A 24,960-nucleotide genomic window follows, 5' to 3' on the forward strand; every position below is an offset into this window, starting at 1 on the left:
TATTTTTTTGTTTGCAATGGGGCTGGGAAAGGGCTGAGAAATTCTGGTCTGACTCATGAATGTTTTTGTATACAGCTTCTTGGGGATTAAGGCAAAGGAATACATTTGTCATCCTCTAGTCCTACAGCAGGAAGTTTTGAAGAGCTATTTTCCATCAAATTAATTGTAAGTACATGTGAAAGCTTTGTGGGGTTTTGGGTTGTCCTGTAGAGTTCAGAGGTCTGCTCTAACATTCAGTGGAGAGAAACACAAGTCCTTGGGGGATGGATCTTTGTGAATTCCACAAAATTATCATAACAGAAGCTTACTGTTTCCACTACCATAAAATGAAACTCTGACAGACTGATTATAACTGATCAAATGACTATCATCAAAATACTGATTTTTCTACTGGTAAAAGTTAGTCTAAAATACATAGCCAATATCTAAATTCTAATATATAGAGCCAATAATCAGAGATGGGTCTGAGCCATTGTCCCTGACCTCTGGAGAGAACTGGGCTGAAGCTCTGTGGATCAGCCTCCTCAACAGATGATTTCAAGCATGAAAACAATGCATTTAAGATGGGAGAGGGAGGAATAGAGATTATGAAAATCCCAGTGAGCTATCCTAGCTTTCACATTAGTTTACTTGATTAACTTTTCCTGAGTGTTTCTGTGTGGAAAATGGCTAAGAAGCATTGCAGGTGGCATCTTTGGTGACCAGAGCATTTCTGGGTTTTATCTGTTACTTGAATTAATTTTAGAATGGATTATATAGCGATAATTGGCCCTTTATAACATTTTCCCTGACTTGCTACTCTCCTGGGAACATTTTGGGTTGAATTTGTTACAAAGTGTTAGCAACCTTACAGAGAGGAGCTTGCAGCTTCCACTATCTCTTTCACAAGTGCTTTTCTTGTTATATTGAAGACTCGTAAATTTTATAACCTCCTAATCCAGAGTTCTGAATTGCCATCTGAGAATATTGAGAACAAACTGAACCACATCCAGTCCCTGTGTAAATGCTCTCAGCCACAATTTAAGTGACTTGAATTTTCTTTGTTAAGGTGCAGCAAGGGCAAGCCTATATAGATAAATTCAATAAACCTGAACCTCACTGCCCTTGCAAGTGGGCTACATGGCAATGTTAGTAGCCCGGACGTTGATTGCAGTGCTTTAAGCTTTTTTGAGTTGCTCTGTAGATCAGAGTTAGTTCATGTTCACACAGATCAAAACTTTACCAGAGAATTTCAGGGACTGTAAGGTAAACATGGGCCAGGCATTTACTTTGGACTATGTTTGTACCATGTGTTAAGCCTCATTTTGGGCTGTGGACTTTGGTTCAGCAACAGCGAACAGCAAGAAAATAGGTACCTAACATATATGATGCAGATGTAGCTTTTAATATGCTAGAAAACTATCTCTATACTGATTATTAATGCATGTTTATAGATCTGAAAATTGTTGTTTGTATTTGTTTCTTTTTCCTTTACACCAAAAAAACCAATCCTGCATTGCAATCAAGGAGAGTATTTAATGAAACTGAACTGACTGTATTGGGTCACTTCCCAGATTAGACACCAGGGCAAGGGCATTGTCTCTAGTACAATGATAGGTAAGTGTTCAACTTTTTTAAAATGCTTCAATTGTTTTAGAAAAGTAATGCCCAGTTACTACCAGAATGAAATCCTTTAGGAATACACATTGTTAAGCACCTTCCTTAAAAATTAAGAAAAAGATGTACAGGAGATGTTAATATGACGAGTGCTATAAGTATATTATATAAATGCTCTGTGATGACATATCAAATGCCATTTGTGCCTGGTGGCAGATGCTTCTCATTCATTTTTAGGATACACCTGGAGATGATCACAACCCTCTTAATGTGCCAGAGCAGGGAGGTAGAATTGAACTAGGAGTAGATGAACCAACGGAGAATAGGAACTTATCAAATGCTGTGATGTCCTAATGGGCAGGAGTTGAAGACAGAAGAAAGCAGTGGGTGACTGTAAAAAAAAAAAAATCCTAGTTGGAAAAGGATTGTGGAACTCTGCCATGTGTAAAGAGTGGGGGGAGGCTTTTACAGGTCTTGATTTATCATCAAAGGATGAGGGGAATTTTGTTTTCACCATCCCTTTACTCATGGTAATAACAGAAAGTGAAGTTCATTTTCCTCTTGGAAGTTGTCTCTTCACAGCTGAGAATCCACCCTATGGCTCCCTGCTTTGTTTCCATGCCCTCTGATTCTCGTGCTCCAGATTGCAGCCTAGTCGCCTGGCTGAAACTGGAATTAGTCCTCTAACCACAAATAATGTCAGAGAGAATGAGGTTTCGCAGTGTAGTAAACTTACACAGGCAGTGCCAGATGGCTTTTACAGTCCAGTTTGGCCCATGAGCGTTTGCTCGTGTGAGTGCATGTGTGTATTTAAAAAAACAAAACCAAAATCTAGTAGCTGCTGGTAAATGGACCATCTGGTAGCTGTTCCATCCAGTATAATGTCATTTACTTTTTTGCTTTTCAAGCAGGTCTGTTTTTAAATGGCTTATTTTAATCACCAGAAACCACATATGTGCCAGTCAGTCGTCTAGTAGTTCCCAGCACTCTTCCCTCTATGCAGCCTCCTTCTGTCAGCTGGGGTTTTCCCCAAGATGCCACTCACACTGATATCAACTTTGTCTTTTCCCCTAGGCATCTTCCAGTTTTGCATATGTGGTGCGTTTTTGCCAGCAGAAAACGTTTCTGACTCTATCGTTTCCTCTTTGTAAGGAAGAAGTCTATTCTTCCTGAATACTCATATTTTTTAGCAACCATTGTCTGGTCTTGTTCTCTCTTAGGATGAGATCTGATCTCACCGAACCCCAATGAATGCTTTAAAACTTTAAACAATGCAACTGAAGTTTCTTATAGCCTTCCCCTGTGTAGCTGAACTGGTTACAGAGCTGTGCAAGTCCCCAAAGCAGGTGCATGGAAAATCATGCCTAACTGTCTTTATTAGTGGGGAAAAACATTTCAGTAAGTAGATCAGGAGGAAGGCATAAATGGCTGTTAGCTAGTTAGTTTCCCCTGTATCACCCTTGAGCAAGCTGAGCACCTGAGGCTTCAGTAAGTGCTATTATTTAACTATTTGTGCCCTTATCTAATGGTTTGAACGGGATTTGCGGTCATGAAGGGGATGGCTAAACTCAGTATGCTTCTTTATTAATCAAACTATTTTCTTTAGCCTCTTCACATCTTCTGTGTGTGTTCAGCATCCATAAGACAGTGTTGTGACATACTTCCTTCTGGTGGAAAAAGCTTCCAAAATGGGGCTTCTACTGTGAGCACTTATATTTGTCTTTCCCAGATACAGGTAGGGAAAAGGACTCCCAAATTAGCTACTTACTGTATGTGTGCAGATGCCTTAGCCCTTTCTCCTTGTCTTTAAAAAGCACAGCAGATTTCAGATTCTGCTTATCCTTGAAAAAACACACTGCTGTAGGAAATTTCGTTACTATGGCACGGGGTGATCTATATTTTCTTCTTCCTTTCTATCTAACTGTAATTTTTATTAGCAAAGTAGTGTGAAGGGCTTGTAAACAGGGCTGTACCTTTGGTGTGCTCTCACCCTGCAGTATGCCTGCAGTCACGGCACTGGGCTGTGTGATGCAGAGGTTGTAATGCGCAGTGTTGCTCCTAAGATCTGCCCTCTTGATTTAACAGCTCTGCATTACTAGGTCACCCATAGGCATGTGAGGGCTCTATCTGCCACCCCCGTATAGCTTTCTCAAACTGTATGATTTCTAAAAGTGAGCAGGATGGATGGTGGGTTGAAGTAGAAAAAAAAGAAAATGGAAACCTTCATTTTTAGACAGCCTCTGTAGGATAGCAGGTAATAATAATCTGAATTTGATACTCTACTAATATTTTCTCTGAGGTAATCTGTATAGTTTCATTTTAATACATTAAATGAATTCTTTAGCATAATCAAGAGGTGAAACTGCCATTTTGACATTTATTCACATGAAATACATTTAATAACACACATTTTTAATTTGTGCTTCCTCTCAAAAGCTAGGATGACTGTGTGTATTCTAGCATTGCAAGCAAAACTAAAATACATGGTTGCAGTTCCATGTTTTATTTTAGACCATATAGTATTGTATCTTTTCATGTGAAGACAAAGCTCATGTTGAATGAATGCATGATTAGATAATTGTAACTTGAAAAATGTATCCTAGGATGGAATTATATGAAGTCATTTCTTTAAGCAGGATTCTCAGCAACAATATTCACTGTCATTAAAGTACCATGGCATTACTATGAAATAGAAATGCTTTGTTTTCTTACTACTCACAGCATTGTTCAAGACAGTCAACTGTGATCAAGAAATTGGATTTGCAACATATTGTATCTATCACACTGTACCACTGTTGATGTTGAAGATTATAGCTGATTGATTTACATACAGGATTCATAGGTATTTTTGTTTATGAAAAATAGTATAGTAGTAACTAAGAAAAATACACAGACTGGTGCATTTACTGGCACCTGGACAATAACTATGGGCACAGGTCCATTGCGTTGTACAGGTGTGAGCTCTTGCCTAGCAACTGTATATATACATCCCTTTCATCAGAAATTATCCTGTTTTAGAAAAGAAACCCAGTGGTGTGAGAAGCCACTAGTTTAAAAATGTGCTTCTACTGTTTTTGTGATATTCATGAGCAAACTACCAGTGTTGTGTGGCCTTAATGTATTGTCAATAACAGTTTCAACAGATGAAGCCAAATCTTCAACATCTACTTTAACAGGGAGAACTTGAAAGGAAAAGATGAGGCTTTCACCATCTCTTTTTGCAAAACATGATTGCATGCAGAAAATAAGCAGTCTCAACTATGGATCTTAAAGACATTCTAACATAAGCTTTATGCTCTCAAGTCAAATGGAAGATCTTGAAGTAATGATCATATCAATATTTTTTCACCAAATACAACTTTTTCCAGAACCTGGAGAAAAAAACCCTGTTTGGCTGATGCATCTTCCTTGGTGCTGATGGTTTCTTTTACATACAGGCGCTCCACAATAAATGCAGCACTGCGTAGCAGGAAGCATTATAGTGATACCATTTGACAAAAAGGGATAAAAACCTGTGTATGTTTTAGTCCTCTTTGAAAAACAGCAGTGTGAGCATGTATTGTGTACAGAATTTAACAGCATAAGCCCTGAGAACTGTATCTAGGACCTGTCAGTGTTCCCCATGACACTCTTCTAACTTGCAGAGTCCCTGATACATTAATTCTTTTTTTCTGCCTTATTTAACTTATGTCTGCAACCACTAGACAAGAGGTTAGACAAAAGCCACCCGAATGCCAGCCAAATACATAGATTTCAAACAAGCTCTTGAATAGCAGTGTAGTGATACAGAATGATTTCTACCACCTCTAACTATCCTGAGGACCCTAGCTCCATCTCAGAAACATCAGCCCATTCCCTATGACTCCCTTTTCCTGCAGGCAGTGGCAGTTCCCTAAACCTGCATGGAAAGGCTTGGCACCCTGACCATCCCAGCAAGTTGCAGAAACCAATATGAGCATGCACAAGCTATATCTCTTCTCTTCCCCAAACCAGCCTGCAGGGCCCCAAAGAAAATTCAAGGCTTTGGACCTCATGCTACAGACCTTCTGTAGCTGCAGTTCAGTCTACATATCGTGTTAGCTAAAGCTTTGTCATAAAGACCGTGATCAAGTTTTCTATGTCTGACATAACAGGACTTCCTACAGGTAAAGGTTACATTTGACTCTGTTGAGAACAGAGATTTCTTCAGAGCTTCTCTAAGATCAGACTGAACACCCACACAAAGCCAGGGTAATCTCAAACGTACTATATTCCTCCTCAAGTGCCAGTCTTTGTGCTTGTCTAAGTGGCATAATAACATTTAGAGATGACATGTAAAATCCTACCAAAACTGAACACTGAACACATATACTTGTATGTGTATACATATTTCAGGGGATGTGTGTTGACTGTCTGTCATGTCACACAGGATGCTTCTGGCTGGACCTCATCTAGAACAACTGGAGCAATACTGGTCCAGCCCAGGTAGAAGCAAGACTCGAGGGGGTTAGCAAAGAACACTGTCAGTAATAAACAACATAAGAAAAATCTTTAAAGAAGAGAGACTGTTAGAAATTGATTGTACTTACCTTAAAAAAAAAAAAAAACAAACAAGAAAAGACATTAAGAGAATAATGCATGGTCTAAAAATAATACAGAGCAAGTGAGGTGGAAAACTCACCTGCATTCCCTGGTGGGTTCTTGTTCCTTTCTTTTAACAAATCAGACACCCACCATTTTGAAAAATACTTGTGGAATGTAATAAGAACAGGGCCAGCAGAATACTCAGAAATAACAGTATGAGCGGGGTACAAGGCAGATGTGTGGGCAGGTTAATAAAGACTTAGCAGTGTGAAACAGCAGTGGATGTGACACCTGAAACTGCCTCTTTCAGTAATACAACTCAGTAGCTAAATTTTGTTTTACTTTGCAGGCAGCTAATCCCCACACTGCTGGTGTCCGTTAGCATTGCAGTGTGTTGCTGGTGGCTGTATCCCTGCTTTCTCCTGTACCCATGGCAGATTCCTTCTCTTCCATCTCATACCTCCTATCCCTTAGACTGTTCATACACAATCCCATTTTCCCACTGAACTTCCATGTTGGTATCATGTTTCCAGCCTCGGCTTTCCTCTCCCAGGACCCCATGCTTATGCCTCTCTGCTGTCACGTTCCTCCTAGTCCGGCTCCCGCTCTGCAGGCCCAGTGTTTCTGTTTTCCTCTACCCAAGCTCTACAATACCCCCTTGGCCCTTGTTTCCTCTATGTCCCCAAACTGGAACATCTCAATGCCCTCTCTTCGGGGCGTCTGTCCCTGCAGAGCATGCAGAAACCCAGGGCATTGCTTCTGTCAGCAAATACATGTGAAGAACAATCAACTGCTGAAGGAAGAGGCAGAAAGTAGCACGCATTACCTGCTCCCCAGAGCTGCCCTGATGGAGGCTCTTGGCACACACCCAGGATAGTGGTGATTTTAAATTATTTTGTGTTTACAGTGGGGTTTCTATCATAACATGGATTACTAACCTGTTGTTAGCCTTCTCATAGAGGAGGTTTCATTTTCAGATGACAAAAAATGCTGGAACAATTTATGATATTCCGTAATGAGATATGATTCTGTTCCACATCCTGAGGCAGTTTGAAAGAGGCAGACTATCAATTATCTTCTGGGAAAATCCTACAGATATTGGTTCAGAGGTTTGTGTGACCATTTTACATAGTTTTCTGAGATTTTTTCCATGGCTGAATCCCTCCTTGCAGTTTTGTGAGGACCATGCTTTCCCCACTTTGTGTCTTTCTGTAGGTTTTTCATCAGCAGAAAGAAATGAAAAAAAAAATAAATCTAGCCTCAAAGAGATGTAAAATGAAGCTTCCTTTATCCCTTTGTGTATAAGAAACACCATGCTTTGGAAATGTCTTAGTTTGAATCATGCAAGAAAGGGTTGTTCTACCCCAGCAGTCACATCCCTATTTCATCCATTCTGTGGATGGTTAGAACAAGGGGAGCTGAAATCAAGCATTTCTTCCAGTGAATTATGAAGAATGTCGGTTCTGAGCCAGCAAGCTATAAAAATGAGCAAAATGATATAAAAACCTATTAGAGGTAGCAAGAGATAATGACGATAATATCCATAATGTACTGTTCCTGCCACTTCATTCTGCATTACAGACTATTGTTGAGAATGATCTGCCTCACCAGGTTCCTGTCTGTCCTGCTTCTTGCCTGGCTGCAAAGACTTGCCCGGCTCAGTGTACCATTCACTGACCAGACACAGTAAATCAGAACCGCTCTAGTGAACCCACAACGGCACATGCTGTAGGTAGGTGGTAAAACCTATTTTTTTTCATACAGCATCTACCAGACAAAGTTTCAAAGAGATGAACCGATAGTGGAGCCGGTCCAGGCCTGTAGGGCTCTGTCCTGTTTGCATCTCCAGAGGAGAAAATGTTCTCTTAAAGCTGTAATGGCAGAATATGCACCAACTTTTCTTCTTTCCTTAAGCCCTAGAACCAATTCCCTTCCAACCCGGTTGTTTCATCATCAGTCAGTATTTTCTAAGGGGCTCAGCCCTATAGAAGCTGGGCTTCTATTTTTCTCCTGGGAAAGGCTATGTGTGTCTGTGCCATGTAGCATGCACACAATGATTATTGCAAATAAGAGAGGTTTTGTATCTGTTGATATGTTGAGGACAGTAACTCTGTAATCCTGGTTTGTGTGCAGAATGTCCAGTGCAGCAAAGACAGTGGATATAAGCACCAAAGCCAAAAAGTATTGAGTCACTACACTGTTGACACTGTAGTGTCAACACAGGTAGCAGAAAATTGCATTTATCCAGGATATCCAGATGGCTACAACTGCCACTACTGACCAGGCACTTTGTCAAACTATTCTTTTTTTTTGTTTGTTTGTTTTGTTTTGCCAAGGCTAGTGGCAGTTCTATTTATTAGTGGCCAGGCCTCTTTGGAAAGGTGGAGACCGTACAGTCCAAAGGTGTCACTAGCCCCCAAATAATCCAGGAAAGGGCAGAAATAAGTGAGAGATTCCCACTGCTGCCCAATTTTCCTCAAAAGGCAAACTTTGGTAGTAACTTGCTTTCTCATTCTCTTGGCTAACCTGGTATGAAACTCCTATAGCTGTTAGGCAAAGAGCTGCTAGGACTGTTTTGATGGTGCAGACATGGAGGTTATCCAAGATTAAGACAATGTTGATAGATATAATAATGAAAGATAGATATAATAATGAAAAATAAAAAATGATAGATAAAATAATGAAAGATAAAGATTCAGTGACAGCACTCTGCCTGTGAAATGGGATGTTTCAGGGAGCTGCACAAGTACCTCAGTTCTCTGAGAGGGCCCAAAGGTCCTACTTGCTTTACTAAGATAAACTGGGATTACAGAAGACAGTTCCAGGAGAATGTTTTTTTATTTGATCAGAATAATTGGTTTTCAGCCCATATTTCATTGTTTTTTGTATGTCAGACATCCATTAGTTTTATCTTACATGCTTACAAAACAAAGCACATTAGTTAAATTCCTGTTTTGCAAGAGTAACTATTCTAGTACCTTTTGAAGCATTTTCTTTAGCAAGCATTTGGAAGTGAAAATAATGCTTTTTGATGGTGCATGTATCCTCTCTCATGTACCCTATGTCATGCAGATAGCTCCATGCCTGAGCTTGTAAATCCTGCAGGAACCTGAGACAATTCAAAAGAAACATGTAACAACCTGAGAATAAGTGTACATGGTTAATAGACCAGTCTTCATCCAGTCCACCTCTTTGTGATGCTCAGTAAAGAACATAATATGCAAAATACCACCCATTTTGTGTAGGAACCCAAAAACGTTAGGGTAGCATGGTGTTAAAGACTTAATCATGGCAAACAAAGCACTGCTAAAGGTATCTCAACACTGTAATATTAAATGCTGCTATTTTAATGGAATGTAGCTAAAGGCAGCATGCGCTTACTTCTGACATAATTTCATATAATAGTTCTGAAAAGTAACATCAGTTAAGACATTATTTTTAGAAGAGAGTAAAACAGAACGGGAAAGGAGCTTCTTTTCATCTCTGATTTGGCCAATTCTAGTTGAAGAAAAAGCACAGTTAGACCAAATATGACCAGCTTTCTTCTCATTTATGTAAAGTTCCCTTTAAGTGAAATTTCAATGAATATTTCTTTGCAATGTGGTTATTTCAAATCCAGCACTACATTTGTATAGAATCTACTGTAATATAGTAAATCTTAAAAAATGTAATCAGCATTGAAATATATTTTACAATAGCATGAGTTTAGTCTGAAAGACAGTGAGAGAGAATGTGTGTTCAAAGTTTATTCTGGTGTTACTTGTTTCATAAGTGATGTTAAAAGTATAATTAAGGTAGGTATCATTAATTTCTGGATTCATCTCCCCTAATTATCTGGCTAAAAGGGTCCTTGCCTGAGCTATGAATTGAGGCTCTGTTTATATTCCAATATGTAGTGCTGCAATACCATCCATGGTCCTCATCCTCAGATGTCTACTCCAGCTGCAACCCAGCTGCGTCTTAGGGTAAAACCAGAGTTTTTGCTGCCCATCTGTGTGCCCTGGCTGTTTCTGCAGGGAAACCTGAACCCATGGGCTGGAGGGGGGGAGCCCCAGCATTTCTCCAGGTTGATGACAGAGTGACCTGGACTACGGGACACACCATGGATCGACCCGTCCTGCAGTATAGACATACCTTAAATAGCTAAGAGAAAGAGACCTCTCCAGACAGTGAGCTGTCTGATCATAAGGTCGATGTGTGAGATGCATGGCATAAATCGCTCCCTGCAAGTGTCTCTCTCCTTGTGCTGGCAATATCCCCTTGAACAGGCACTTAACTTTCAGGCAACTGAAATCAGACAATGTGAAACCCACCCTAACTAACTGTGCTTTTTCAGTGGCCCACTGAAAGCATAAAAGAGACAAGGGTGAAATATGTGACTACTGAGATTTTGCCATTGATTTTTATTGCTAGTGGCTCGCCTCTGAGTATCCTGGAGCTGGATGCTGGCATCCTGCTCTGAGAAACGGGTTGTGTAAGCATCAGGGATTTGAGCACGTTTCCCTTGACAGCCCCTGTGAATGAACCAAAGGGTACTCTGTCTGCTCTGCTTGGGGTACATATTGCCAGGATGTGTGACCTTATAGGGCTAAACCATGGAGAGAGAGAAGGGACCTTACTGTGCCAGTCCTGCTGGGAATTGGGCACAAACTCAGTGCTGAGCTCTTAGTCTCTGAGCATAGTTTTTTGCCTCAAAACAAAATATTACATGCCTTGAGGACTTTACTATTTGTTAGCAGCTGAAAAGCCTCAGGACTAGATAAAAGCTTTGAAAATCTGCGTTTTGGGTGTATACAGCTCTCAAGGGTTGAAACTCTCAGCTGCTTTCTGGGAAGCTCCTCCATGGACAGTTATTCTCAGTCTCTTGGGTTTCTGCTCTGTCCCTATGTAACACCTAACATTACTATCTTTTCCCAGATCAGGCCTGTAGCAACTTGTTGGAGTCCTTATAATAACCTCTTTATATCTTTTGTCACCTGAAAATGAGTACTGACACTGCCTTTTACTGCTTGCAATCTGAAGCAATAAATCAAGTGCACTGTTACACACACAAATCCTCATGGTTTTGTCACTGGCTTTTAATTCAGCTCACACTGGATTTTATTTCTGGTTTTAGACCAAGTATAGCAATTAGATGCTTGCCACATTGCTAATATTTTAAGACTTAAAAATATCAATCACTGTTACTCTGGATAAATGTTATCCAGTATGGCCAACGTACAGGTGACAACCTTTTAGGGTGGAGAGTAGCTATAAGATAGCAAATATCATGTTTTATCACAGCAGAGGCCAGCTACTAAAGGATGTGCAGACACACACCAGCATCTCAAACTACTGTTGGTTAAAGAGGATGATCTGATAAAACATGAATATTAGAAATGCCCTCAGTTGCTGTCCTGCTGGAGAAAGGCAATTCAAAAATCAAATCACTGTATGTGTGATGTGTCAGGACTTTTGGTATTCTGTTTTACTGTACTATTCTGCTAATGCCTGGAAAAAGTGGCAAGATAATGCCATAGTGTCTTCAGCTATTCTGGACAAGATCCTGCAGCAGTGGGAGCCCAAAGCTGTATCCTTCAGTGTAGCACTGAGCAGCTGCAGCATTTCTAACAGGTAATAACCTATGGAAAGGTGGCAACAACTGAAGAAAAATGCAGCCTACATACATGTGTTTTCTTTGTCTAATTGAATCATAGACTGGATACGTCAGTGTATCTGTTACAGGCTGGGGGCTTCTTTCATGTATTCTTTTCTATTAAGCATTTGTGGAACAAATTTAATTTTTTAACTGCTCTTTTGTTTTTGAAGAAATGAATCCTTTCAACACGATTTCTGATAGAATCACATTGTCTAATTTCTCATGTTTGAAGTGACCTTTTTCTCTGCTTCTCTCAAAATGATATTACTGCAGATTCATAATTCATAGCATCAAGACGGAGACCCAGTTGTAGAAAGTCATGAGGTTTCTTTCTTTGAAAGTTTTCTGAAATCCTCAGACTTAGCTTAAATATACCAATATCTCATGACAGCGTCAGCAACATCATTCTAGAAAACCACAGTGTAGGCTAACTTGGGAAAATTGGGGAAGCTATCCATTACAGAAATATATTTGTGGCTAAGGTGAAAAATTTTCCTCTGCCATGGTCAGTTCTTGATTAATTTTTCTGGAAGCTGCACACATTAGATAATCAACAAACATGCAAATCCTCGGCCATAAGGAAAGATAGCTTGCTGGTATGTATGTAGTTTTTGCAATGATCTCCTTTTTCTGCTGAAAATAATTCTAGAAGGCAATGCTTGCTTGCTCTGTGTCTGCAAAGAAAATCCAAATAGTGATTTCAGATGATGAATTATCATACCTTTCACCTAGATATAGAGGTATTAATATTCTTTAGGTTTATTAATATTCTCAGGGAGTAATATTCTTCAGTTTCAAACAAATATATTCAAAGCTGTTTGTTTCATGCAGTACACTGATGAAGAAAAGGAAATCTCACAAGTTTCAGGATTTAGCTCATGAGTTTGGTTCAGTTGAACAGCCACACTCTTTGGATGAGGATTAGGTAAGCTTGTCTTCTTTTAATTTGTTTTCATCTCTTAGGAAATATTGGGCATGTGAGGTTTTGACTCAAACTAGTGTGCTGTTTCCAGTCTTCTGATAAGATGTGATAAATGGAGGGAAACCGAGTCCCCTGACTTCTTAGAAATTAAAGCTGTATTCTCATGTCACATCTACAGCTTTCTAACACATATATGTCCATACATATACATATGAAGCTTGTGTGAAGCTTTTCTTGGAGAGTTTTGATGAAAAGCAAAAGAAAGTCCTCCAGATTTTTGTCCAGTGCTGCAAGAAAATGTGTGTTTATTCATTTTTGCAATTATGAAGTTAAGACTGTCTCATATGTGGTTGTTTGTTTGGGTTGTCTGAATTATTGAGGGTTTTGTTCACATGCTAAGAGGCTTTTGTTTGCTTTCTAAGAAGAAATGAAGTCTCTATGTCTCAGGGTAACTTAGATTACCCACGTCCTGGGTGAGCAATCTAACACTGAGTTAGTTGAAGAATGGGCACCGTGGCATCAGCAGTCACTTCAGTTTTTCTGTCTAGCAGGTCTGGATCAATTTTGCAAATGTTTGGCAATAAATGAAACCAGTCGTTTGTGAATTCAGTACTGGTCTTATTTTTTACTTAGTTCTGTTACACACATATAAGTGAAGGTAATAGGACGTTTGCAATTTGTAACAAAACCACACAACTGATTTTTTTTTTTATTTGTTGCTTTACGTGGTGGGTCTAGGATAACTGTCACTCTTTTTACTTGTAACATACACAAACCCAGTAATATTATAATACAAAAACAGATTAAACTGTTTTTGTGTGCCAAAGAAGGGACTGCTCATTTTTAATAAGCCATCTGTTTCATTTAGAAATTGGCTGTTTATAAATTTCCTTTAGTCGGTAAAATATTGGCTTCTTCTAGTAATACTGAGAAAACCCCACAGGATCCAACTAATAAACTGTATTCTCTTTCCACTGTGAAAAAAAATCACAGACCAAGAAAAATTACAGTGTGAGGGATGGCATTAAATAGTTGTGTCCAGATGAGGCCATGGGGCGGGAGGAGGTGGGTGAGGAGAGGGCAGTGCTTGTCCAGCCCCATGGACAAACCTCCCCTTGCACCATGCTGGTGGGAAGCTGCCATGGTTGGGAAAAGTAATGGGAAAGAAAGGGAATCTAAGTAACAATGGTGGTGGTCGGTCTGTATTTCCCGTGATACTCTGAGGGAAGATCCAGGGCACAGTGTGTTTGTAGGATGCGGTTTAAAACAAGTTGACGCTGTTTAAAATAGGCCTTGGTACTGCAATCACTGTGAAAGTCTCATGTTATTTGTGCCATTTCGGAGGGCAGGGGAGATGCAGGAGAAGATCCTATTTCAGTGGTTAACAGCTGAGTTTCCGGGAGAGTTTTGCTGGATAAAGTATACCGATGGTGTGTTTGGGAAGCCCTGCTCTGTGAGGATTGCAGCATGTACAAGAGAGCGTATGCAAGACAAGACAGGAATACTGTGTAAAGGGCAGGACTGCAAGGGCTGTGAAGCAAAGAGGGCTGCAAACAAGATCCAGCGGCTGAACGTGGAGTGTCATGATGTAAGAAGCCGCTAACAGATTGAACTCCTTATCAAAGGCAAAGTTGAGAGATGGCTTGAAGGAAGGGTGCTTAACACATAACAAAAATGCAGCACAGTTCTTCAGCAAGGCTCTTGCTGCGGATTTTTCAATCTCGCTGAGAAAGGCATAACAAGATGGCTGCAAATTGAAGTTAGATAAAATGAATCCTGAAAGAAGATGCAGTTTCTTAGCAGGGAGAAAAGGAATAATTTATCAAGGAATGTGGTAAATTCAGCATCTCTTGATGTGTTTATGGCAAAAGTAAGGCACCTCTTTGAGAAGAATATTTAATCAAGCACTCAGGAGAAGTTATACAACTTGCTTGTGCAATGGGTTATGCTGGTGGTTGCGATTATTTTTTTTTGGCTTTGGAGCCAGTGAATATATGAAGTCCCCCATTTATTTTCTTCCACAGAAAAAGAATAAAAACCCCTGCATTGTCCCAGCATATTCATTGCTACTGCTGTTCTGCGTTAAGAAATGCCTATAATCAAATCTCATTATTTAGAATTTCTGACAGTTGCCTGCAGTGGTCAGACTTTTTTCCTTTTTGGTACAGATTTGCCTGGAAATATTTCATTTGGGGCTGGGTGGAGGTGGCAATTATTTGCTCTTGCAAGTTAAAATAATACTCAGCGGTAGTTTTGTGTATTTTCCACATGGTCAGGGTCTGCCTGATGGCTGTTTTCAGGGCCAGAGAGGAGTTCCTGCCCCACCTGGGTGCCGTGGTGCCCCATGTCCCATGCCGTGCATTGGCGCTGGGGGCTGATCCTCTCCTGTGCGAGCCCCTGCCTGCACCCAGAAGCATCACCCCTGGCCCTACCTGCCCACATTGGGAACCCGAGGGTTTGTGCTGTGGTTCGGCTCTTTTCTCCCACAGCTTGCAGCACAAAGGGCTCTAGTGCCACCTGCCCATCCTTTGGCAGTCAGTGGAGTACTCATGCAGGGTCGCAGGGGAATGCGACTCGCTTACTGAGGTGCTTGAGGCCAAATGAAGGTACTGGACAAAGCAAAATGAGTAAGATATTCCAGCACTGCAATACACGAAAGCCAATGAAACGATCTGTTTGTCTGTTCTGGCCACAATGAAGTGACAAGAAATTCATAACCTTTTAAGGTTATGATTATGTATTTTATAGAATATATTAAATCCACTCCTCCTATAAAACTACCTAAGATGCGGCAAAACTTACAGAAAGTAGATTAATCTGTTAACTGATGTAGGCTTTTGAAATTATTTCAACAAAATCCTATTGGTTTCATTCTTATACTAAACTTTTCCCTAAAGAAATGGATATTTTCTTATTATGTTTGTTTTGGACTTTGAAGAATCACAGTTCTAATGTATCCAATTACTTTTTTTTATTAAAAAAGTCAGAAAGCAACATGATTAAGATGTTAGAAATTCTGACTTTACTATCCAAACAATTTCACTTGTTAGCAGAAAAACTTGGATCCAAATTTTACTGGCATCCAATAGACTTGTAATTGGGTTAAAAATGAGCAGGGAATTTGTTTGAGAAAAGTAACAAAATAATTTACTTGTCTCTGTACATGTTGTGCCTTAATATGTTCTGATTTAAAGTCTTTTTCATTTGTTTTTTAAAGAACCTTTTGATAGGACTCCTATGTTAGGTGATACCTTTGCTGTTCTATTGTGGGGAAAAGTGGGAAATCAAGTTCAAAATTCCCTTACTGCAGTACTTCCTTGGTGAGCAACAATTCAGGCAGGACCAAAACCAAGATTTTGAATGCTACCTTTTTAGAGGTCCTATTGTTACAGATACAATAATTTAAATACTTTCCACAATTCAATCGATTTCTTTGTTGAATGTAAATCTTAATAAATCATGCCTGTTAGCGTAGTCCATTAAATGAGATACATAATGTGGCCAGTTTCGTGTTTTCCTAGGAACACTGGATGGAATCTTGGCCCCATGGAAGTCAATGGGAGTTGTGCCACTGGCTTCAGCAGGTCCAGGTTTTTTACATCAGTTTTGAATGTGCGTGACTAGTGTGCTTGATTCTCAACCTTAATGTTTGGTTTTGCACTTACATTGGAAAGGAACATTTTAAATCCTATCAGGAAGGAAGCCAATGCATGTTCTTAAACCTTTGGTATTATTTCCTTTGGAAGAGCTAGACAGGGAATAATATATATTCTTTCTTTGTCTGATGGCAATACACGGTACTGAAATGAAAATAATTTCAACCTGAATTCAGTTTTATGTTTTCATATGTGTGTGTTTGTGAGTGTGTGCATACTACTGACTTTATTTCCTATTGACTTAAAGTACAGTTAAATATGGGTGACAGGCACGATAGGACTTTTCTTTGTAAAACTTTGCCCATTAGGAGTTGAAGGCTGGTAAGAAAATCACTTCTTCAGTTCCCTTTTCGTGTCTGGAAATTCACAGCAGATGGCCTCAGTTCTCCTCTCATTTACACCATTCTGACTTTACTAGTTTAGGTCATAGTAAATTCTGATTATCCAGCTATGAAAGTGGTATCAGGACCAGCATTTTGGTAACTGGCTCTGACTATGAAAACAAGTACTCGGTAAAACGGAGCAGTTTGTAGCTCTAACAAAACCTGTGGGATTTTTGCTGTGTACTTCACTGGGATCAGGATGTCACCAAAATGTACTGGGGTTCTTGCATAGTAGCCCCTGTTCACTTTCTGGTAATGAGTGACGGATGGAATACCCTAGATAAACAAAAAATGAAAAAGGACATCGCTTGCCAGTTACAAAGTAATCTGATGTACTTAGTGTTTGCAACCTTTGCAAAAGTGGGTTTTGTTTGTGTGATTTTTCATTGCTACTGCAACTTCTGTGAGGGAAGAACAGTGAAATCTATGCCCAGCATACCATAGGCAAAGACCTGATCTGACAAAATAGAACAGCAGATTTCATTTCCATTTTGTGTGAGAGATATTTAGCATCTCTGCTAAACTGTAATATGGCATTTGCTGAAATCCATAAATGCATAACTTTCCTAAACTGCAAATTTATTTATACTGAATTTGCTAGGTTTCAACAAAATTGCTGTAGAAGCTTTGTGGCACCAGAACCCTACACAAATGCAATTTGCAGGTTTGTCACTTTTTCAGCTATATTTTCTGTCCTTCTCATCTTTGTGTTATGGAGAGATACTGACTTTGTGAAATCACTGCAGAAAGTTATAAATGATGTATGAAATGAGAAATCCCTGCTCAGAGCACAGAACTTAATCTATGCTGTTTGCTGTGAAAGTCAGCTCAACTGCAAGCAGAAAAGCCCACCAAATCCAGAAGATACAGACTAAGGAAACTAAAGCCTACTCTAAGATTTTTTTTTTTCTTTCGCTCTGTACCTGGGATAAGCCAGGGCATGGTACTGTGGGCTGCAGAAGGTCACGGGGAGGGCAGGCACTCACAGCTCAGATGTGCTTGAGAGTTCTGCACAGGCTGTGGGTTGAGGGGACCATCCTTAGCTGGGTGAGAAGTTTCTGTGCCTGAGCTTAAATGGGAAGGGGGGATACAAGGGAAGTGACTGTGCTGCAGAAGAGGGAGTGGGCTTAATTCAGTCCCTTACATGCCTGTTCTGCTCAAGTCAGGTAGTTTTGCAGTCAGCCACAGTGGGAGCAGGACTGCACTTTGACTGTGGTAGCTATTTCCATGTTATAAGCCCATTCCTGCAGCTTGTTGTGGCATAGCAACTTGCGTGTCCCCTTGGGGAACAACCTGATCTTGGAAGAATGTCACTGGGTGGCCACTACTGAAACAATATTGTAAAATCCCGCAGGATTTTGGAAGTCGAATGCTCAGCGTCTGTGCATGTAATGGTCACAGCACTTGGCTGGGACTGCTAGTCAGCACAACGTAGTTTATCTCACCTTGTCAGGCCAGCAGTGACCCAGCAGTGTGCACAGAAACCACAGCAATCGGTGTCATCCTGCAGGATCCAGCCTCTTGGACAAGTAGGTGCTGGGAGAGAAAAAAGTAATCCTGAAAGGATGTAGTGGTTTCCTTCTCCTCACCATTACAGATTTTTTCAAACTCCTGCACAAAGCTACATTTTTGGACTGGGGTCAGGGACGTTTCTGCTTATCGGTTGTGTCTTTCTATAAAGTAGGTATTTTTTTGAAGTTGTTGTCTAAAACTCTGTTTTCTATGAAAATTGCTTTGGCAGAAAGGTAAATTAGCCCTGCCTGTGAATAGAACAATCAGTTGTTTTGCGGTACAAGCAGCGTGCAAATAGCTTCAGTGGTTCCTAAGAAACAAACATCTCTGCCAAATATTCGTAGTGGAGAATACGATATACAAGTAACAGCAAGCCTTGGTTTATCCTGCTATTTATTTCCCTTGTCCTCTATACCCCACTGTGGACTCACCGTCCATTGCAGCTAGCTGCCAAGAAGGACAGCGAGGGAAACGTCAGCTCCTGTAATCCCAGAGTCAAACCTGGGCAAGAGGAGAGAGCAGTGACCTCCTGGTCAGAGGCAGAAGTAGTCAAATTCTAATCCTGACTTTGGAAATTAACTTTTCCAGGAAGTCATGCCTGCTGATGTCTGCAGCAGTTCACTGCGGGGCTGTCTGTGGCTGCAGACACCTTCTCATAGCTTCTCATAGCCCCGAGTCCTGCAGGATGAAGTGTTTAAATGTGCACAGAGGGTCAACTTGGAAAGACCAGGATTTATTTACAGGACAGTTGGCCTGCAGTCTAGCACACAGAGCTACTGCTTACGTCCTACATAAAATAGATGACTTGGCACTTGGCAAGTGCTACAGGTATTGCTGAAGAGGTGTTTTTTGGCTCATCCATCTCTTGAAAGTTGCAGAGAAACTGTGGTGGCTATATAAAGGGTTTGAGGAAAAATAGAGACACATGAGTAATGGAATAGTAAAACTCAGGCTGCTTGGCACTTGCAAACTCACAGCCAAGTCCTGCAGCCTTAACTTGGGAAAAAAAAAAATCTACAAAAATCAAAGGGAGTTTTAACAGAGAGCTTCTTGACTGCCTGCTTGTACTAGCAGTAGGTGTTTGGCAGTGAAGTTCCCTTTCCTTGGCAGTACGGGCTGTGACTAGGGGCAAGTATCTCCTCTTAGTATCACAACTGGTACAAAATTATTCAGAAACTTAACCAATGCTAACAGCTAGAAAAGTCTGCCATATTATTAGGAACAGCTTCTAAAATGCTGAAAAAAACTAGAATCAACTGCTAAAGCACATCTTGGGGAACTGAAGGGCTTTATAAATAATCATTAGAATAAACTACTCCCTGCCGTGAGGCGCATCTCTTATTATGCCTGTTATGTCCCTTTTTGGCTTTCTCAGTGCATCATCAAGCATGGATTAAGGTCAAATAAATTTAGGATGAGTGAACACGACAATCTTGACTAAGTTTCCAAAAATGTGAAGGACATGAACTTGTGAGTGAACAAGTGCAACATATTTAATTCCACTAAAATACTCAGATTTCAGCACCAGTTCAGTAAACACTTTCTCAGGAAAAATATGTTGACAATGTCACTGTGTCAATAAATATACATATATTATGTTTAGAATAATATGTATAATTATGTAAAAATAATGAGGAATAATTACTGTAGAAGTGAATATGCTTTCCTCTTGTTTATAAGTATTTTACTCTTCATATGATGTTCATGCTTGAAATTGTATCATTTGTATCAGGTCTGGGGACACTCCAGATTTGAGCAAGGAAGAATATTACATAATCTTATTCTTATGTTTGTTGACTTCTCTCCTAAAAAAAAGTTAGACTCTTAGACCAACCTTTTTTTGGTGTGTGCTCATTTCCAGTATGATGGGGGTCATGCCTCTTTTACGGCCTTGGTTAGTGCTAGTTCTAACTTTTAGCTTAAATAGATCTTCCTGATGCTTGTCCTTAGACATAGTTCCACAAAACAGCTAGCTTTCAGTCACTGGGTTGCTAAGGCCAGGCTTTTTCACCTCCTATTCTAAAAGAGACTCTCTTCTCCCCAGATGGGATGATGTGGAGGTGGAGGAGTACACCTGTGGGAAATGCCTTCAGCAGCATCAGAGCTGAAGGAGGGAGGGCTATCGGCCCACCTTAGTCCCATCTCTCTGCACTGAAATAGGATTACAGACCTGACAGCCATGTGGAGAGGAGAATGCTGACCAAGTCTGAAAAATGAAATTTGATCAGAAGACATAAATAAACTGGGTGCAAGGAGTGCTGGTGGGAGCTTCTGCAAACCTGGGCAGGGAGGAATAAAGCTTTAGAGAGGGAAAGAGAAATGAATGTGAGCAGGGCAAGGTGTCTGCTGCAAGCAGGACCCCCCCCCCCCGCCCCCATTGCAGTATCTGCAATAAAGAAGAATGCAGCCTCCCCAAAGAGCAAGCCTTCAAATGGCTCCCTGGGCTTCCTTAGCATGGGCAGAGGGACACTTCCCTACGGCGGCAAGCTCTCCATGCTAAGATGAAATCGCAGGTTCCCCCAAGGAAGCCTGTTATTAGTTGCAGCCTGTCTCTATATTCTTTGTCAGAGTGCTGAATGCATTCTCCATCCTGTGCTGTTTTTCAGCCTCTCTTCTGAGCTTTATCTACCAGATTTTTGTTGACCTCCTATGTATTTTGCCTTATCCTGTGGTTTCTCAACTTATTGATGTACCATTTTTATTTTGAGAATAGCGTCTGTATGTTTTTTATAGCTCTGCACACCAATCTTACATTTTATAATGGGTACCGCATTGAACAGTTGTTAACTGTAGATGCTGTTGTCTGTTTGGCAAGTTACAATGATTTTTTCTTCAATTTCTAGTAGCCAGTGATTAAGGTGTGTACCTAAAATCTGTCCCATGCTATGGATAAAGACAATAACATTTCCAGTGTTTGTTTGGACCTTTTTTTTACATTAGCAAAATCTGCTTTATCATTTTGAGTGCAGGAAGGGAACTGATTACAACGAAGGCAGAATAGGATTTATAGTATGTTCTTCTTATAAATAAAGCCAAGCTGCTTTGCCAAATAATGTAAGACATGGCACGTTGCATCATTCTGTTCCTTTCACAATCTATGGTGCCATACAGACTTTAAAAACCTAGAACTATTATATGGATTTCTGCAGGGTAATTGGCATTGACATGTATATTGATTGAATAAATGGACTAACATGCATGGTTCTGACACTCTTTGCAGATTTGTAAGATTACAGCGGTGATGATTCTGTGTCAGCAAAAAAGTCTATAGGAATTTAAAATGAAGCCACGGCCAGTTCATTAATATACATATGTTTGAAATTGCAGCCCTAACAATTGAGTTCTCTGCACTGAACACTATAATATATATTGTCGTGAGCTATATGCCCTCAGATCATTTCTGTGAATTACAAGAAAATTATGGAGTGGAGAATGTTTTATTATTGTGCTTTTCATCCAGAGATACAGGCTTTCACTGAAGAAAATTGAAAACACTGAAAATTAATATGTAAATGCATTTATCAAAAGAAGAGAAAAAAAAATGGAATCCTGAACTTTAACTGCTTTTACATTTTACTTCTTCAAAAAGCAATTTTGATATTTACATCTCAAAAGCACAAGTAGTCCAGCTCTGTAATATCCATTTGGATTCTTACTGAGAAGTGACTGTCTCTTTGCTGCTGGGGGTCTGAAGGTTTGTTTTAGTTAAGCAGCATTGAAAACTCCGTGTGTGTGTGTGTGTGTGTGTTTGTGTGTGTGCATATTCTGAGACAAAACCAAATATACATTCATTTGGTGTTTCTCTTCTTTCTGTTAAAGACGTTCATTGTGGTTTTTACAGGTCAGTGCCACATCAGATAGAATGTGAATTACTCATGTCTTTGTAGGGAAGAAGGAAAAAAGAAACAGTGATACAGACTAGAAACTTCTTTACAATGAAATTTAGCAGTTAATAAATGGGATAAACCACATAATTTAAGTTTCATTGCTGATTCCCACCCCCCCCCCCACCCCCCCCCACCCCCCGCCTTTAGCTTCAGGAAAGAAATGTACTGTTTTTTGGTTGGCAGCCTGACTTAACTGATGAGATGTTGGCAGCCTCTGAGAGGAAGATCCGTAGGCTGAAGAAGACTGTGGGCTCAATTTCCTACAGAGGAAGAATGTTGGATGAAGCATGGAAGCAGGTAAGCTATGCAGCAAACTGGGTCATGTACCTGTGGTACTGCTGTGTAATGTAAGGAAATGAGAGGTTGTTTATATTATTTGAATGGAGACTCTGCCTGTTTGTGCAGTCCTTACTGTACACACAGTCAAAATAGTTGACTCCCTGTAGCCAAAATCCATCCGAATAATCTACAGGTGACACAGGTAGAGAATGGGTAAATCCTTTGATTACGTTTTCACTGCTTTTGTAATCCTTTTCTCTTTCTTTTTCTTAACATCGGAAGCAAATTTTTCTGGTGTGCATTTTCTGAACTCCTCTGTGCTGGGTAAAAGTGCTAGACCCCCTAGATTTAAATGATAAACCTGATGGACTTAAGGACCTGGTGCTGAAACATACAGGCAGGAGTGTGTGAATACAGAAGAGACACCAGAAGAGAAAACGGGCACCACTCTTCCTTTGCTGCCTTACATGCATCCTTCATGACTCTGGCCACATAACAGGATGCTGGTGGTGTCAGCCACCACAGCTCTGCAAGCAATTCTGTCCTGCTTCTCCCAACCCGATGCCCAGGACCTCCTGCCCCAGTAGGAAAGGGGACCTTCACCAGAAGGACCATGTCCCTTACAACCTCTAAGTAGATTCTGGGACTGGACAGTTTTTACAAGGTCGGAGACATTTTGACCAGTCCCTTATAACAGCTGTTGGTTCCTTCTGCCACTGGTGTGGATAAATTACCCTCTGTCAGGGTGGTGAGGAAGGACGAGTGACAGTTTTGACTGACCCTCCCACCACACTGTCGCGGGAAGGGGAAGGCAGACTTCATGTGTGCTTCTGCAGTAAATTCTTGTATGCTTCTGCAGTTTTCTCCATGTCCTTGATAAAGTCATTAACACAGACCCATTAATTTCAGATCCTCTGTCTTTCCTGTGCTTAACTTGGATGAATTAAAACTAAGCATCCAAAATAGAGTAGATGTTTTTGAAGCTTTGGCTTGACCACGTCTGTGTGTTTTAGTGTCCTCCATTGTATTTGGAAGACAATTTTTGTCCTTCCTTAACATTGTTAAATAAGTTGCAAATTCTAAGGTGATAAGCAAGCGTAAGAAACTCACACAGTATTAAACATAGCAAAATGGCTATCACAGAGAAACTGCCGCCAAGCAAAAGTTATTACCTTTTAGGATCTTAGATACTGAAATGGTTGAGAATTTTCTGGGTTCATATTTCAAAGAAAATAGCTTGTCAAGTAAAGAGATTTTAAAATGAATATCTATTTATGCTAAAAATGTTCATAGCATTTTTTTTTCAGAATAAAAGAAAATCTGGTTTCATTGTCTTTCTTTAAAATAAGTTACTCAAGATTTTTCTAACAGTTTTCTTTTCTTTTTTTTTTTTGTAGAAAAAGCCTTTATTGTTAGTTCTATTTATGTATCTGATATTACTTTTTACCTTGAAAGGAAAATTACTTCAATGCTTCAGATGCTTCAGACAGTAGAATATCTTGGGCTATCAAAACAGAATACAACAGTCATGATCAGAAACATTTTGCTTTAGCATGTAAGCAATTATTTCTATAAAATCATTGATATTCTTAGGATTTAACAGGCATGTTTTGTGAATGTGTTTACATCTTTCCAATGTTTTATGCATTTCTTGTACTGGTTTCATCTTTGTTATTTCTGTTCCCCTGTCTTTCTTGAATTTATGATTAATGTTTCTTTAGGCAACAAAACAATACATTCCAGATCAAGAGTTATGCAAAGTCATAGCGTTTTTTGAGAAATAAAATGAGTCAATAAAATATCAGTATGCGTAGCAAGTTTCCTCTCCATGCCTACAAGGTTTTGTAGGCAAAAGTTATGCTTAGACTAAAATAACAATTGCCTGAAGAGGAAAGAAAAATGGAACAAGCAGTAGGTGTTTATGGAAAATTCTAGTCACTACCTGGATTGGGGTACGATTGATAAAGAGGACAAAAGAACTGATGGCATGGATTTAATGGATCAAGTTTCTCTTCTGCAGTTCATCTCTTCATTAATGACCCATGAAAAGTGAAGACCAAGAGATTTGGACCAAAGAGCTGCCAGAGACTAAACCAAGCATTACCTCTTGAAAGATTGCATCATTGATGCTTTAAATTAAAACTTTATTGCCATTGTAAAATGTCTGTCAGTTACCCTGGGAAAACAAAATATATGGTTTTGAGAGAGCAGTCATTTTTTTTCAGCTAAAGAAGTGTCCTTTTCCCTTAGGAGTGGTGTGAAATGGAGCCATCCACAGGCCTTCCTCAGCTGAGGTTCCTGGCCAAAGACTGTTCTACCTTTTCCATCCATATCTGGTTCTTTGATCCTTTTGTAAAAGATGAATCAAGCTTTGGGTCACATCCACAGGCTACTCTAACAGTAAAGTAAAAAAGAATCACATTTTTTTAGAGAAGCAAGGTAGTAGTTTTCCAACTGATCTGCGACAAAGATGGTACATCCTTCTCCTCCATATAGCACAGGGATCCTGTGGGAGAAACCCCCT

The 24,960-nt window shown here is 40.0% G+C and overlaps 1 long non-coding RNA gene across 2 annotated transcripts in view; it reads left to right on the plus strand.

Moving 5' to 3' along the window:
* Nucleotides 1-1,302: 1,302 nt before the first annotated feature.
* LOC129783984 (uncharacterized) overlaps nt 1,303-24,960 on the plus strand; it is a 47,062-nt gene continuing 23,404 nt past the window's right edge. Inside the window, exons 1-3 of one of the 2 annotated variants that reach the window (XR_008746202.1) lie at nt 1,317-1,351; nt 12,629-12,722; nt 22,341-22,454. This is a non-coding gene — a long non-coding RNA (uncharacterized LOC129783984). Of the gene's footprint in view, nt 1,352-12,628; nt 12,723-22,340; nt 22,455-24,960 lie in introns of both variants that reach the window. The other variant, XR_008746203.1, reaches the window with a different exon arrangement.

The sequence above is a fragment of the Falco peregrinus genome, chromosome 2, assembly GCF_023634155.1.
Source record: "Falco peregrinus isolate bFalPer1 chromosome 2, bFalPer1.pri, whole genome shotgun sequence".
In the NCBI taxonomy this organism is placed as follows: Eukaryota; Metazoa; Chordata; class Aves; order Falconiformes; family Falconidae; genus Falco; species Falco peregrinus.